At 34.5% G+C, this 12,507-nt stretch overlaps 1 long non-coding RNA gene across 1 annotated transcript; it reads right to left on the bottom strand.

Moving 5' to 3' along the window:
* Positions 1-285: 285 nt before the first annotated feature.
* LOC141553089 (uncharacterized) lies at positions 286-6,615 on the bottom strand. The gene is made up of 3 exons (XR_012485276.1): positions 6,408-6,615; positions 6,095-6,241; positions 286-1,185 (listed from the first exon to the last, which is right to left on the bottom strand). It is a non-coding gene; the product is annotated as an uncharacterized LOC141553089 (long non-coding RNA).
* Positions 6,616-12,507: the final 5,892 nt, after the last annotated feature.

Below are 12,507 nucleotides of genomic sequence, written 5' to 3'. Positions count from 1 at the left end.
ACGCGATATTTGCAGGCATGGGAAAAAATAATGCAGGAGTTCTGGAGTCATTTTTATCGGGTTCCTTCTCTTCAGTTTCATCCCAAAGGTTTATTTCAGTCCATACTGTCATACTAAGTGCATACTTAGTGCATACTAAGAAACAGGAGGTGGTAAAATTAGATGTGTCATCTGGTGATTGGCAAATAAGCATAGGCTTCCCGGGATGACTATAGTTCTCCAGACAATGCCCTGACATTAAGATTCTGAGAGCTGTTTAGACTGAAAGAAATGAAATCAAATGTACACACACACACATTTATTAAGATCCAGGACTCAGTTGGGAAATGTTCTTTTGGTAAATGGGGTGAGAAATCCAGTCCTGATGTTTTTCTCCCATTTGATTTTGAATCAATCAAAGTCTTCAAAAAGTTAAGGAGTTCAATACTTCTGAGCCATTCATTTCTCTAAAGTGAAACTTGAATGTTTATTATGAACCTCAGTGTCCTAACAATTATTGCCTCTTTGAATTTCAGGAGAACAAAGAACATTTAGCTCTATGTCACTTACTGGGATATGGGAAGGATGTGTGGTTTTCTCTTTATGGGAAGCTACCTCAACCAATGCTAATACCAGAGTTAGGGCTAGAAAGTGAGTTAGAAATCAGCTCCCCAACTTCCTTGTTGCCAGACATGTAACAAAAGGGATTTGAATCCCGATCTCCCTGATGCCCAGTAGAAAAATGATTTGTATATCTCAACATCAGAGAATTTAAATGTAGAGTCAGAATAGGCAACCTTTCCCCACTATGTTTTCCCTCTTTCCTCCCTTATTCCAATGAGGTGATCATTTCAAAAGAAATGCTAAAATTAATTTTAAAATTCATCTTGTAATGGAATTGAAATATTTTTACTGTTTACTTGAAATCGGGAGATCCAAATAAATGTTGACTTTTAAAATGAAATCTATATTGGAGTCCAATAAAATAGAGTGAGGAGTTATTGGATTCATTTATGTTACTTTTTTGTTAGAGAAGGGAAGCCTCTTGTAGTGGATTAGCCTTTGATCCTTGACTGGGTGACCATAACCAAGTTAAATCTCTCACGTCCAGAGTTTTGTCTTCTAAGTTAAAGAGTTTTTCTATGACCTGTATTGGTGGCTGAACTTTTCCCATGAGGAGTTATTTGTATTGATGAATTCATCAATCTGGAAAAAAGAAAAAAATAGTTTTTTAAGATGATTATCTCAGGAAATGTCTTAATGATCAAGGGAATCCAAGTTCTGCTACTGTGTTTGCAAAGTTTTGCTTCTACTCTTTTGTTATGTTGGACTCTGTGTGACTCCATCTGACAAAGATACTGGAGTGGTATTTTACAGGTGAGAAAACTGAGGCAAAAAAGGATGAAGTAACTTGCCCAGGGACACAATGTCTGAGGGGGATTTCAACTCATGAACTCTTTCCAATTCCAAAAACCAATGTTCTGCCTACTGTGCCACTAATCTGCCCTTTTACTCACTTAGTGACCTTAGAAAGGTCCCTTATATTTCTGAGCTCCTTTTTCCTTGTCATTGGGAGAGGTTTCACTACAGGAGCTCCAAGATCCCTTCCAATGCTTTCATTAATAATGTTTGTAATCAAACCAGGCCAACTTGATATTCTTTGGAGGTTACTAGTTTTGGGAGCTTTAGGTGTTTGGGGGAGGGCAGGCTCCAACAGCAAAAGCATTTGTCAGACACAGATTTCCCTGAATATTCTTGACTCCTCTCAAATTATTCCATTTCCCCCCCCAAAAAAAAAAAACTCCCAAAGAATCGTTTTTATTTCAGAGAAAACCAGAAATAACAAATCATCCCCAGTGGATGAAATGGTGAAGTTGAGAATTAATAGCATTCATAGATTAAACCAAGAGTTCATGGAGTCATTACTAAAGACCAGAGAGCATACTAGGCAAGAAAAATTCAAGAAAAATTCACTTCTGTCATAAAGCTAACATCTTAAAGGGATTCTAAATATAAAGGTGTAGACATGGAAGCCTAGGCAGATTGAGGGTCATACTCAACTTCCTATAGCTCCTTAAGGGAACATAGGATTAAAATTTTCAGTCTCAAAGCAAAACCTAGAAGATGGAAGAAAAGATAGACCTCATTCCATCTTCACAATACCTTGAAAGAAGGTGTTATTATTACTCCCAGTTTATAGAGGAAGAAACTAAGGCTGACAATGATTAAATGATGTGCCCATAATGCCACAGCTAGTGTTTGAGATAGGATTTGATCCCAAATCTTCAGTCTCCAAGTTGACTCTTCTTTTTAACTATGCTAATGGAATCTGCTAAATGCAAAAGAATGAAGGAAGGGGTTCCATAAAGTGGGAATAGTAAGGGAAGGCTTCCCACAGAAGGTGGAATTAAGCTCAACCTAATTAAAGGATGGCAAAGTACAAATAAGCAGAGTTGGTTTAATACAGTTATCCCTAGTACCATGGAGATTTTCATATATCATATGCTGGCATGAGAAATTAAATGGTATTTAGGGCAAGTTTTATGGAAACCCAAAATAGGAAAAGAAGAGGAAAGATCATTAAAAAAAATTTACAAATTGATAGATGCATAAAGCATATAGTATTGTATAATGACAATGTATTTTATCTTTTAATACCATTATTGATATATCTTCTTTGGTATGAAGAGGTTGTCAAAACAACAACAACAACAAAAATAAAAAAAACCCACCAACTTTAAGCACGTTTTCCAGATTGCAAAGAAGCCATTCTTCTTTCATCCCTCCTGATGTGGAAGGGATAATTGTAGTATGGTTTAAAGAAAGATGCTAGATTTGCATTTGAACAGCAGCTCTGCCATTCATTAGCTAAATGTGTAACCTTGGGGGCATCACAACCTTACTGGGCTTCAGCTCCATCATCTGTTAAATGAGAACTTTAGAAAAGATAATTTCTAGCCCATGATCCTGGAGCTAGTTATTAGTATGAAACTGAAATTTTGTGGTTGAAGGTCCTTCATTTACAGTTTCTGAGGACTGAGGAGAAAGAATAAAATAATACCAACTAACCAACCAGATTTCAAGACAAAAACTGTATTTTCACACTAATTTTAAACTCCCACAAAATTCAGATTATTACAATTCTCTTGCTTGATATTATTATTTTTTAATTTAATTCTGAACTTAATAATTATATATAATTGTGTGTTATAAATAATAATATATACATAATATACATCTATATATATATAATATATATAAATAGGACAGAAAGAGTGGGATTGCAACAATATTAGGAATCTTTATTATTTTCTTTTAAAACATAGAATAAGTTCAATATGTCTTTCTTTTTAAAAGAAATTTAAGTTTTCTATTAATATAGTCTATTTTTCTTTTCACTTACATAAAAGGAAAAGAAATTATTTTGTTAGATATGCATTGTCAAACAAAACAAATTCATATGAGCTGTATCAAAAGAAAAAATGTATAGTTCATTCCAACATGTAATTTAAATATTGTCACATTTGTATCCTCCTTATTTATCTAATTATCCTTTATGTGATAAAACAGCTCTATATATTATAAATATTTCTTTAAATTCTCCACGAGGCAAATGGTAAATGTTTGGATGGCCATGGGACAACAGACACTTTGATGCATTATTGGTGAGTCTTGCAAATTGATCCAACTCTTTTAGAAAACAACTTGGAATTAGATATTTTTTGAGTGACTAAGTCATTTTTAAATCATTCTTTTTGAGTTTGGTGGGGTTTATTTTATTTTATTTTAAAACAATAGATTTTATTTTGAAAGTATTTGCAAAGATAATTTTCAACATTCACCCTTTCAAAACTTTTTGTTCCAAATTTTTCTCACTCCCCTACATAGCAAGTAATCCAGTATGTTAAACATGTGCAATTGATTCTTCTATCTATATTTCCACATTTATCATGCTGCAAAAGAAAAATCAAGATCAAAAAGAAAAAATGATATAGAAAACAAAAAGCAGGAAAAACAACAACAAAAAAGGTTCCCATGTTCAATTCCCATGAGCTCTTTCTGGATGCAGATGGCTCTCTCCATTACAAGTCTATTGGAGAAATTGTATATTTTTTTTAATTTACTAAACCCATCCTTCGACATAGAGATATCAATCCTAGATCAAAGACAGGAAAAGATTCCGTGTAGATAGAGCTTTATTTATAGCAACTTTATTTTTCTTTTTTGGTGGTAGCAAAAATCTCGAAGCCAAGGAAATGCCCCAAAATATGCTTATTTATTTTTAATATGGTAGATGGGTGTAAAAATGAAATATTCTTGAACTAGAAAGAATAAGAAACATGAAGAATTTAGAGGAAATTGGGAAGACTTGGATTGAAGCAGAATGATATGAGCAGAACCAGGAAAGCAAGATATATAGTGATTAGAATGATGCAAACATGAACATCGAAAGGCAACCCATGTCTGACCAGTATTGATCAGTCTTAATTGTCATAGTAATGAAGAATGCCTCTCTTCTCTCAGCAGCTCCAAGTGATGAATGAAGCTCATGTGATCAGATATAGGCAGGATATTCCTTTGTTTTGCTTATCTTCAGTTTTTTGTGAAAAGGAAGGGATTTTTTTTTTTTTTTTTTTACTATTTGAGCAGAATCATTTAGAGGTTATAACAATCAAAAAAGGCATCAGTAAAACTTACACTTAAAATTATTCTCTTAACATATGTAAAAATTGCCAAACTTTGTAATGACAAGATTTGCCTTCTCTAAATTCCCACGGGGGAAATGACTTGCTCATCTGAAAAATACCTGTGATCTCTTTTCAAGTTTCAGTGTGACTTGGCTCATTTTTGTTCAGAAAGAATGGGAGGGAGGGAAGGGAATGAGAGAGGAAAGAAAAACTCTTCTACTTTTCTGACAGACCTATCTCTCTGTTAAGATTAATTTAAAAGGCTATTCTCCTTGCAGCATCCTGTCCCGGCCCGCGGGACTCAGTTGTTATTCGTGGGGTACCTAGGAGAACCCAGCCTGAAAGAGAAACGGGCTAGAAAAAAGAGGGAGACCAAGCAGATCCTTGTCAAGGTCTCAGTTTATTGCTCTAGGGGTACAGCCTATATAGCAAAAAGCATGAGAAAGAGAAGTAGGGTTGGGTCTGGGAAAGGAACATGGGAATGGCTGGTTCAATGAACAGGAACATTTTGCAGTTAGGATACCACAATGTTGGAACATACACAATGTTGGAACATTCTATGGTCGGCTGATTCTTGGAAGGATCATGCCCACCTGTGGTCGGCCTGATTCCCGGAACAATTTGTCTAAGGGTAAGGCCCACTTGGGGGGGAGAGACACCTGGGCAGGCCCACTTAGGGGGGAGAGACACCTGGGCTGAAGCCCTTGGCTCCCGACAACCCATAAGTATAAAAACAAATAATAATGATACAAAGCTGGATTCCCATTTCAGATGGCGTCCAACACAAGTTCATGTCCTTGGCCTCTAGAGAAGCTGAAGGCCAGAGTCCAAGGGCCATACAAAAAGTCACACATCACCTCCATTTGATGATCGGTCTTGCAATGTTAGAAGGGTCTGGTTAAGTCAGAATGTGTATAATGGGCAAAAGTTTGATTTTGTGACTCATCATACTATGTGTGATGGCAAATATAAGTGAAAAGTCTTCAGTTAAAAAAAACTGGACTAAAACACTAAAAAAAAAAAAAAAACTAACATTAAAATACCCTAAATTTCATAGACCTAGAGAACTCAAAGATAGCTGTAAAACTTGCATTTAATGAAACTTTGTCTCAAGCCTTTTTTTCAATGCTGCAGTAACCCTAATAGACAAATTTTCATAGCAGAACTAGAGATAGAGTATGGGAGCATCTTTCACACTTATCCCATCAAACTCTAGTGTTGGCCCCCTTTCTTTGCTAGGTAGCCTGAATTACTAGTATATGAAGTTAACAAATCACTGAGCTTGCATTTAAAAAGAGATTCACAGCAAATCATTTGAAGATAGAATAATATAAACTTGTTAAAAACTAGACCTATATATAAACTTGTTAAAAACACAGAGAAATACATAATTAAAATATGGATTAAAGAATCTAAAATATTGTTACCTTAATTGTGTTTGTTTTTTCAAGAAAGTCCAAGAATAGCTTCCATGTCTTCATATGGGTATTCTCTTTTAAGAAGTTTTTGGGGAGTTAAGTTTTCATCCAATAATTCAGGTCCTAAATGAACTCCAAAAGAAACTCTTCTTTTTGCTGATGATCAATTTAAGATAACTTGTGTTATCTTAAAAGAAACATCATACATATATATATATGCATATATATATTTGCATATAAAATATGTATACATATATTTATTGTATTTACCTCTATTATACCAACATAGTCAAAGAATATGATGTATACTTAATATACTTACCTCATTATACAAAGCACCACAAAAAGATAAGAATACATCACTATATACACACATATTTATAAAGCTTTTTTAAAAAATTGGATCTGAGAAAGCTCAAAAACTCTTCTCCTGAAAAAAGATGACTCTATTATCTTGGAACTTAACTTTGAATCACCCTAAAAAAGCATTAAGAAAAATTAAGTGTTGCCTTTCAAATGTCATTCTCCCAGTAGCATCTTTGCAAGGGTTATAAAGCATGGTTAATTATTAAGGACCACGCCTAGGTGAAGGGGCAGGTCAATTCTCGGAGAGCCTCCACAGCTGTGAATCATAACACTTGAAGGAGTTCTAAAGCAGCCTTTACTGACACAGGTGTTGCTTGTGGACTGGGAAAATAAATTGGAGGCAGAGGGAAGAGAAGAGATGTCAGACAATGTAAGAGCCTCTCAGTTGGGAAGTCAGAGAAAAGCAATTCTCCTTGAATCACCATCATCCTCTCATAAGAAAAAAAAAAGGTATACCAAAGGTAAATCAAAATTACATATTGTGTTCCCAACAGATAATCAACCTAATTTCTTTTTTACTTTACACGATCAAATTTGTTGTGAAGACCAACAGTTTTGGGAGGGAGGGAAGTGAGCCATTAAGCATCAAAAATCTCTTTGTCTACAGAATAAGAACCCAGCTAAATATGTTATAAAATATGTTTACATGTGGACAGAAATTAGATTCACTTAACTTTGGAGAAGTTTGGTTAGAAAAACTTGAAGCAGGACTTTTCAAGATTATTGATTTCAAACTGACTGATAATGGGTGACAGGTTATTTTAGCTGCATCTTCATCACTTCATGATTCAGTATAGGGAGATCAAAATATTGTCTTTTTCTTTTTTCCCCCAAGGCTGGGGTTAAATGACTTGCCCAGGGTCACACAGCTAGGAAGTGTTAAGTGTCTGAGATCAGATTTGAACTTGGGTCCTTTTGAATTCAAGGCTGGTGCTCTATCCGCTGCACCACCTAGCTGCCCTGATTAAAATATTGTCATGTTGAGTTTCCTCATGGGCTAATTTAGAAAGAAAAGGGGATTTTTTCGTACTGATTTGAAGTAAAACATCTAAATGATTTTGTAATCCTGCAAATATTTCAGTAAAAATGTTTTCTCTTTTTGAGATAAAGTAGTTATTAGGTAAAAGAGAAAGACATACTTTGGAAGTTATCATTTCTGACAAGCTTTCAAAATTGAGTTTCTCTTTAGTTGCTTTATTCTTTGGAGTAATCTTATTTCTCTTATATCAGTTTTGTTTATTTTTGGCCAAATCTGGAGATTTGCCCCCATAGTTAAACTAGTTAGTACCACAACACACTAAAAATTAGTTTTCTGTTTATAGTGAGATACCCCATACTCTCTTTTAATCAGTACTTATTAATTTGATAGAATCATGTCAAAGTATATAAGGCCCAGAGCTGTGTGCTACAGATTCTAAGTTCACTTGCTTAACTATAAAAAAATTAAAGGCCTCCCCACCTTGTTTCCTATTGTCATGGTGACCACGCCTAGTGTGGTAGAGATCGCAACTACATAAAAAAATCCCCCAAAGTATTTCTGTACCTCCAGATCAATAACCCTTCCAACAGGAGCAGACGACCATCTTATGACCACTTAGGCACTGACTGTAATAATTTGTTCCACTTCCTCTTGCCCAAATTAAGAAGCCTGTCCATTTTATGTAGATAGACTTTGACTCACCCAACTTGTGGCCCTGCTGACATGTTGCTTATTTTAGCTTATGTATCACAACTTAATGGGATTATTCTGTATTGGGTATACCTGTTCCAGAATGTCTGGACATCTAGCCCTATAAAAAAATAAGGCCTTGGAAGGAGGAGGCATCTTAGATTGTGAAGAAGAACTGGAATCTACTCAAGGAAATGGAAATTGAGTAGATGGCTATCATTTGGGGAATGTTCCCATCAATGTGAACTGAATAAGTTAATCTAATAGAATAGAATACGTGTAATAGGATATTCTTGTTCTATAAGAAATGATGAGCCGTCTGATTTCAGAAAAGCCTGGAAAGACTTATATGAGCGGATGCTAAGTGGAGTAGAGCCAAGAGAATATTGAACATAGCAACAAGATTGTGTGATAATCAGTTGTGATGGAATTGGCTTATTTCTTTTCATTGTTGAAAGGCAATTCCAATAGACTTGTGATGGAAAGAGCCATCTGCATCCAAAGAAAGAACTATGGAAATTGAATGTAGATCAAAGCATAGAATTTTCACCATTTTGTTTTTGTTGTTCATTTGCTTGGTCTCTTTTCCTTAATTTTTTCCCTTTTCCTTTTGATAGGATTTTTCTTGGAATATGGAAATATATTTAGAAGAATTCCACATGTTTAATCTATATTGAACTGCTTGCTATCTGGGGAAAGAGGGGAAGAAGGGAGAAAAATTGGGGAACATAAGGTTTTGCAGGGGTGAATGTTGAAGACTATCTTGCATGTATTTGAAAAAGTAAAAAACTATTTTAAAAAGATTTAGGATCCTCTTCATTATAGGGGACCATGGATGCTTTAATAAAGTGCCATTTGTTCAAATGTCTGCCTCAGTCTCTCATTTTATAGATTAGATAATTTTAATCACCACAATGTTGGTGACCTAGATGGAATAAGCCTCTTTTGGCCAGCCCCTGTATGGGACCCCAAAAGGAAGTGCACACCAGGTTGAATTTTCAATGGCTCCCCAATGGACACCAGCCCTGAGAGGTTGGACTCCCCTTGTTGTCTGCACCCAAATTCTCTGACTCTGAGGTAAGTCTTATCAAAATTGCTGAGCCTGCCTTGACTTACCCTAAATAAATTTTCACTAAGAAGGGTTCCCAATTAAACTAAGAGAAACTATTTTTGATTTAATTTATCTAAAGCTTTGGAGCACTCAAATTCTATTTTTATAAAAATTATATGGTTATAATTTTAACTTTTTAAAAACATAGCTTCCTGTTCTCTTTTTTCCTCCATTTTTTCATTTTGTTAAGATCAAGGAGATTCAGCAATGGAATTGCAAGTTCCTCATTTTTAGCCATCTAACCACAGAAACTTCCTGTTGGATAAAATAGAATTTTTTTGCATTTAAATTCCTTCAGCAAAATATAATTAAATCATTTTTGTCATTAGTAAAGAAATCTTTTAAATTGGTTGAGGGAAAACTTTTATTCTGGGTCAGGGAAACCATTCTATAATCAGTCGCTTGATGGGTAGGGTTTGGGAAAATAATTTTCCACTCTAGGTTTCTAATAATACCTTGACAAAGCAGTAATTTGTGAGAGAACTGATAGTGTTAGGGGAGAGATTCCCAGCCATAATAGTAAACTGTCAAGCCATGTGACCACCCTGGGTGCAATCTTACCCCCTTCTGATTTGTAAAGAAGATTCATTTAATTTTAGAGATGGGAAGAAAAGATTATTTCCCCTTATATTTACTTAGTATTGAGTTAGTTGTTGATAATCAGAGCTAAAATTTTAGGAAGTTTTAGAGGAAAGCAAGTATAAAATTTGACTTTTAGACCCCAGTTGATCAGCCTAAGAAATTAAGAATTGCCAAAGCAAATCCCTGAATATTTTAGAGTTAGCTGTAGGACAATACCATGTAGGTGGTCTCAGGCTGATAGAAATTAAGCTCCTTGGTTCATATTCCAAGGAGATAATCTCCAGAGCTTTCAGTTGGGGAACTTCTCAGAAGATTAAGGCAGATCTTAAGGAATCTAGTCCAACTCTCTTAGGGAAAGTTCTGCCCAAGAATTGATACTTTTCTGGTCAGGAACACCCACAGGAGAGATGGTCAGGTATAAAGCAAGCAGAGCATCCTACAAGATCTCATTTGGGACAGAATTGGACTCCCTGTTGGTGTTTGACTAAAGAGCTATTCAGCTGTGTAAAGTTAGGTCTGAAAACACAAAGGGTTTAGGGGACTATGTTGGAACTTTTGGAAATTAGAAATTCCACAACTATTGAACATACTCTCAAAATCAGTTTAGAACAAGTGAACAATTGATATTGCTTAATTTATTGTCAGTTTTTCTTCCTGTGGTTATACTTTAAAAAAATAGAGAAAGAAAAAGTTAACAAACTCTTCCATCTGTCAGGAACTCATATTAGGAACCAAATACAAAGTACACTTAAAATGGGTGAATCCTTTGACAAATTAGAATAAAGTGTTAGTAAGTTACATTTTTATAAATTCTAAGAAGGTTAACATAATTAAGAAAGAGAAGGATTATCCTAGGCTGACAGATTATAAATTCAATATTTAATAGAGGAGACAGGTAAGATCTTCAAAATTTCCTAGAGAAAAACTTTAGAAGTTCATGTTTGATTTAACATTGTGTATTGTTATATGTTCTTTGTGTGTCTGATGAAACCAAGTTGAAGAATAGTGAGTTTTTACTTCATACAATCAGGAAAATCTTTAAAAGAATGGGAAATATGTGTCTTGTCATTGCTGTTCATGCTTTGTGCTAACTCATGGCGAACAGGTTTCTTACCTAAGCCCTTTTCTTTTAATGTGACCAGCCAAAAGAAACAGTCTATAAAAAACAACAAACTTTCAAAATAGGCTTAAAAGAGGATAAATCCCTCCTTTTTTTTCTGTTTGCAATACTGACCACATTGAAGATTGAGGAAAGAGAGATACCGAAATTAATTTAAAACTAAGATTTTAAAAATCGGAAACCAAATTTGTGAAAACGGAATAATTAAATCCCTTTTATTACTAATTTGTAATTTGAATGACTTTATAGAAAATATTTTGATAAGCCTGTAAGGTATCTCCAAATTTTGTAGAGTTTAATGAAAACAAAATCAAAAAATGCCCAATATGTTATGTTTTTTTAAGGGACCTTTTTAAAATGACTTTAGGAATGATTGAAAGCTGAAGTTTATTAATTTAAGAATTATCATGAGTTATGTTTAGGAGAGTTTCAGTTGGGGGGGCAGCTAGGTGGCGCAGTGGATAAAGCACTATCCCTGAATTCAGGAGTACCCAAGTTCAAATCTGGTCTCAGGCACTTAACACTTCCTAGCTGTGTGACCCTGGGCAAGTCACTTAAACTCAGCCTCAAAAAAAAAAAAAAAAAAAAAAAAAAAAAAAAAAAAAAAAGGAGAGTTTCAGTGAAATAGGAATTCAGGAAAGTGTTACAATAAGAAAAATTTAGGAAATGTTGTAGGAGAAAGTAGATTAAAAATGTTGTAAGTCTAAAAAATTACACAACTCGGTATTTTAAAAATTAGAGAAGTTCTAGTTTGCTAATCTCTAAGTCTGAAGTTTTGTGGTATCAATCTGTGGTGGTAGTAATTTTAGTATAGAATCTTACAGTATTACTAAAAAATAAGCTCAAAGCATAGAAAAAGCCTGACACATGATGGGCACTGCATAAACTACTATAATTAGCATGAAAGTGCTAGGAGATAAGATAAATTAATTTCTACTACTTGATAACTTTGGTAATTCGAGAAGGCTTAGAGAAGCTGCTAAAGCAAACTTCTTATTAAAAAGTACCTCTACCTCATGATTTTTAGTTTAGTTAGAGAAACACCTCAAACATCTATTGTATATTTAAGACATTATAAGTTACTGTTTAATTAAATGGAACATAATCATAATTATAAATCGTGCCTATTTCCTATTCTCTAATGTCACCTGGGACTGACCCCTTCAGTTTTGCATTGCCCATAGAGAACTACCCAATGCATTTAGATTGTAATAATCCATAGAAAAAATGTATCTTTTCTGTAAACAGGACAGGTAGCGAGAATGAGAGAAGTAATTCCTTTAGACTCCTACTCTATTTCAATTAGTATTAGTCAATTTAATAAAATGATATCAGAGTTCTGTATAAAAGATCCCAGAGCTGTGAGCTAAAGAATCTAAATTCACTTGCTTAATTATAGGAAGTTACCTAAAGGTCCTTGAACCTTGTTTTGTCTTATCATGGTGACCGAGCCTAGTGTGGCAGAGATCACAACTACATGGAAAGCCCCCAAATATATTTTGCACCTCCAGACCAATCATTCATTCAATAGGAGCTGATGACCATAGCTTTACCATTTCCTCTTGTCCAAATGA

This window comes from Sminthopsis crassicaudata, chromosome 2, assembly GCF_048593235.1.
Source record: "Sminthopsis crassicaudata isolate SCR6 chromosome 2, ASM4859323v1, whole genome shotgun sequence".
In the NCBI taxonomy this organism is placed as follows: domain Eukaryota; kingdom Metazoa; phylum Chordata; class Mammalia; order Dasyuromorphia; family Dasyuridae; genus Sminthopsis; species Sminthopsis crassicaudata.
This window is presented reverse-complemented; position numbering and strand designations above follow the sequence as displayed.